Below are 5,278 nucleotides of genomic sequence, written 5' to 3'. Positions count from 1 at the left end.
CCATTCGTCTCTCGACAGCATCTATCTTTGCGGAAATGGAATATAAGTCATGGCTAGAATCGGCTCTAGCTGCTTTAGATGATCTAACGATATCTTTTTCTTGGTGCCACTCATGTGAGTGGGAAGCAGTGTTATCAATAATTTTGTAAGCATCAGTTGCTGTTTTCTTCATAATGGAACCACCAGCTGCTATATCGATGTTTTTTCTTGTTGTGATGTCGCATCCTTGGTAGAATATTTGTACTATTTGACAAGTTTCTAAACCATGTTGTGGACATCCTCTCAATAACTTTCCAAATCTTGTCCATGCCTCATATATAGTTTCATTTGGCTTTTGTGTGAACGTAACAATTTCTCCTTGAAGTCTCACGGCTTTAGATGCCGGAAAGAATTGTTTAAGAAAATTTTCAACTAAAACGTCCCATGTATCAATCGCCCCTTCAGGTAACGATTCTAACCAATCTTTGGCTTCTCCCTTTAAAGTCCAGGGAAATAACATGAGATATATCTGTTCATCCTCCACTTCTCTTATTTTAAATAGAGTACAGATCCTACTAAAAGTACGAAGATGTTCATTTGGATCTTCCTTCGGCGCACCACTAAATTGGCATTGATTTTTCACCATGTGTAGAATTTGTCCCTTGATTTCATAATCTGGCGCATTAATGTCTGGTTGAGTAATTGCGTGACCTTGGCCAGTGCGTTTAGCTCTCATTCGGTCTTCCATACTTAGAGGTTCCAGGTTTTCCATAATTGAATTTGTTGAATCTGAATCACTAGAGGATTCTGATTTAATGGTTGGTTCCTCGACAATCTCCGTTTGAATGATTGGTGGTTCCGGAGGAAAGATTAATGGTTCAGGATCTCGAAATCGTCCCTGAATATTCTCCGGATTCTCAATTGTGAGGTCGGGTTCAAAAAATGGATTATCGGAAATTTGAATTTGAGTACTTGGTCGACTGGATGACGATTCTAAAGAAAAATCAACGGCGACAATATTTGCTAGATGTCTTGATCGAGTTACAGGTGGTGAACGTACAAAAGGTGGTGAACGTTTTGCTCGGTGCATTCACTGAATATCCTATTAGTTTTTAAAAAGAAAGAAAAAATTATATAAGTTATCCAATTAATAGACTTTTCTGATTTTGCCCACGTTTCGAATAGCCAAAAGATGCAGCAGAGGGGCAGGATTCGTTTGGTCTCAATATAATTGAGTACTGTTTGGCTCCAATAACCCGGTCTACGTACAAATCCAACTATTACTACGAACCAGAAAATTTTGATGTCTATCAATTTAACCACTTAAAATAATTTTTCGTTTAAATTTAAAGAAATTTTAGATAAGAAATAGAAAAAAAAAATCTAAGTCCTAAAAACTAGAGCGTCGAGAAATAAGAAAGAAAAAGAGTGCGTCGAAAAACGTCGAAAAATAAAAAGTCGAAAAATGAAAATAAGAATGTAGCGCGTCGAAACTTAAAAAGGAACTAAAAACTAAAAATTAAAAGTTGCTTCTAAAAATATTAAAGCTTAAAAGAAATTCTATATCCCAAATGGCAATAACTTAAAAAGGTACTAAAATATAAAAACGGCGTCGCAAAACTCTAAAGCACCTAAATCTTAGTCTAAAGAAAAAGTACTTAAGGGATTTTACGGCAAAGCCTAAAAATCTATAAATAAAAATAACTATGGCAAAAACTATGACTTAAAACTAAATACGAGCGAAAAATACAAATATTATGCTAAAACAAATACAAAGATACAAAATATAAAAATAAACTTAAAGTTGTAAAAAGTACAATTTTTATAAAAAAATATTATTTTTATATTATTTATTTAATAAAACTATTAGTTTTGTAATTTTAATTAAACTAATTAAACTTAAAATACAAATTAATAACAATTAATACTAAATAATTAAATAACTAAACCTAATTAGGGTTATAATAATAAATATTTATAATATACTCCGTAATTAATGCTGTTTTAGGGTTTACTGTGGCGTGTCAGACAGCTTCATGCGATCGCATGAAGTTTTGCCTTCGGGCTCATGCGATCGCATGAGCTAGAGTTTCGGGCCTGATATTGGGCTGCTATAGTACGGGCCTCGAGTGTTTTTATTATTATTTTTTTTTCTGTTTTAATTTTCTGTTTTATATTAATACAAAATATTTAAATAAAATTTATATTTTTACAAACTAAAAATAAAAATACTTTATAGTTTTATATATATATATTTAACAAACTATTAAAAATATTTATATTTTTGTTTTTCTTTTTATATTTTCGTATATTTAAAACGTATTTTTACAAAAGCGTATTTTTATAAAAGGAAACTAAAAATTAACAAAAATCTTTTTTTTTTATAGCGTTGCGCTTCCGGCGTTTAAGCAAGAATTTTCCCGGTAGCGGCGCCAAAAATACTTGATGTGTGCAAGGTGTACTAGGAAATAGTATTATTTTTATAACGAAATACTATTGAATATAATACAATTTTGCACAAGATATTTATTTATTTATAGAATGGATATACCTAAACTTTGCTACAACACTTATAGGCAGTGTGCCTAATCGTACAGTAGTGTAGTTTTTAGTAAGTCCGGTTCGTTCCACAGGGATACACTTAAATAAGCTTAACGCTATATTAGTTTTAATTTATAAAAAAAAACAAATATATATATAAGTAATATTATTATTATAAAAAGGGGGTTTTTACCGTTTAATGACCGGTTTGTCGATTTTTAAAACTTTAGTCGCAGTTAAAACCTAATGTAAAATATTAAATAAATAAAAGACTTAATTTAAAGCGTAAAATAAATAACGATAATGAAATTGCGATAAATAAAAGTGCGATAATTAAAAAGTACGATAATTAAAAGTGCAATTAAATACAATGACAATAAATAAAAGTGCGATAATTAGAAGTTTAATTAAATATGAAAATAAAAGAATTATGCTTATTTAAACTTCCATAATCATGATGTTTGACGTGTTGATTTTAGTTTATTCCCATGGGTTAATTGTCCTTTGTCCTGGATTATTTAATATGCCCGTCTGGTTTTTGTCCATAACAGTCCATCAGTCATAAATATAAAGTGCGAGTGTCCTCGTCAAATTATCCTTATATCCTAAGTCAAATATTCCAACTAATTGGGGACTTAAACTGTAACAAGGTCTTAATACTTTGTTTAATAATTACACCAGGATATCGACTGCGTGTAATCCAAGGATTTAATACTTTGTTATCAATTATGCCAAGTGTCCTTGTACATAATTTCACCCCTGTTTTAATAATCCCATAGACTATTAATCCATTCTCGTGTCCGGTTAAATGAACGATTATTCGTACATATAAATATCCCGCCCATCGTGTCCGATCGAGTGTATGTGGTTATTTATAGGTACGTCCAATTGTAAATCTTCATATTAAATTAACAAACTATCATTTAATTAAATAAATATAAAGCCCATTAATAGCCCATAGTCTAATTTCCACAAGTGTCGTTCTTTTGTCCAAACCCCAATTATGGTACAAAGCCCAATTACCCAATTTTAAATATTTTAGCCCAACATCATGATTACTTCAGTATTAAATAAGCATAATAATAACTTAGCTATGAGACATTAAATTAAAAATAACATTAATCATAACTTACAGTGATTAAAAATAGCATAGCGTTACACGGATAGAATTTCGACTTACACCCTTACAACATTCGCTAACATACCCTTATTATTAGAATTAAAATTAAAATTAAAATTATAATATATATATATATATATATATATATATATATATATATATATATATATATATATATATATATATATATATATATATATATATATATATATATATATATATATATATATATATATATATGTTTTCGTATGAAGGAAGAAGAAAAAGATGTAAAATTTCGTCCAAAACTCGCGAACTTTATAGGACCAGGCCTGGATTTCAGGGCCATGCGATCGCATGGATTTTGTGCCTCCAGGCCATGCGATCGCATGGTGGTAGGTAACAGCTCACATGATTTTTGTTTCTTTGCTTGCCGACGTTTATAAATAATAATATAATATATAAATAATTATAAGAATTATTTAAATATTATATTTTATTTATGTGCATAGTTAACTTGTAATTTTTAGTCCGTTGCGTCGAGCGTTGAGAGTTGACTTTGGTCCCGGTTTCGGATTTTCGAACGTCCTTGCGTATAATTTAATATCATGTAGTTTGCGTTTCGCGTCTTGTACTTTTATAATTTTGAGACGTTTCTTATCAATAATTGGAACCTCTTTGATTGTATTTTGTACTTTTGAGCTTTTTGGTCGTTTGCATCTTCAATTCGTCGAATCTGTCTTTTGTCTTCACTTTTTATTATTTAAACGAATATCACTTGTAAATAGAACAATTGCAACTAAAAGCTTGTCTTTCTTGAGGAATAATGCTATGAAATATATGTTCGTTTTTAGCATTATCATGTATTGATGTAAAGAATGACGGTCATTGCTTATGCTTCTCGTCAACTGAAGATACACGAGCAAAACTACACTACCCATGATCTCGAACTTGGAGCCGTTGTCTTCGTTTTGAAGTTGTGGAGACACTATCTTTATGGGACAAAGAGTACCATATTCACCGATCACAAATGCCTCCAGCACATCTTTGATCAGAAGCAGCTGAATATGAGACAACGTCGATGGATCGAGATGCTGAACGACTATGATTGTGAACTCCGTTACCATCCTGGCAAAACCAATGTTGTAGCCGACGCTCTGAGTCGAAAGGAGAGAACGGTACCTCTTCGCGTCCGTGCCTTGAATATCACCATTCATTCGAACCTTAACAGCCAGATCCGAGTAGCCCAAGAAGAGGCTCTCAAAGAGGAGAACATATCCCGTGAATACTTGAACATTCTCGTCTCTAAATTCAAGGTTAAGGAGTCTGGACTCCGATGTTATGCCGGAAGAATTTGGGTACCTCGTTATGGAGATTTACGAAGCCTTATACTTGATGAAGCCCACAAGTCGAGATATTCGATTCATCCAGGAGCCGGTAAAATGTATCACGATCTTAAGGAACAGTATTGGTGGCCAAATCTTAAGAAGGATGTTGCAACTTATGTTGGGAGGTGTTTGACTTGCTCGAAGGTTAAGGCTGAACATCAGAGGCCATCTGGATTACTTCAACAATCAAAAATCCCACAATGGAAATGGGAAACAATTACGATGGACTTCATCACGAAGCTACCAAAGACGGTGGGCAGTTATGATACCA

General features: G+C 32.2%; 1 non-coding gene across 1 annotated transcript; it reads left to right on the top strand.

The window, feature by feature from the left end:
- The first annotated feature begins 260 nt into the window (after positions 1–260).
- Positions 261–367, top strand: LOC139903633 (small nucleolar RNA R71). The gene has a single exon (XR_011778443.1). It is a non-coding gene; the product is annotated as a small nucleolar RNA R71 (small nucleolar RNA).
- The last annotated feature ends 4,911 nt before the right edge of the window (positions 368–5,278 follow it).

The sequence above is a fragment of the Rutidosis leptorrhynchoides genome, chromosome 3, assembly GCF_046630445.1.
Source record: "Rutidosis leptorrhynchoides isolate AG116_Rl617_1_P2 chromosome 3, CSIRO_AGI_Rlap_v1, whole genome shotgun sequence".
Lineage (NCBI taxonomy): Eukaryota > Viridiplantae > Streptophyta > Magnoliopsida > Asterales > Asteraceae > Rutidosis > Rutidosis leptorrhynchoides.
Note: the sequence above shows the minus strand (reverse complement) of the source record. Positions and strands in the feature narration are given on the sequence as shown.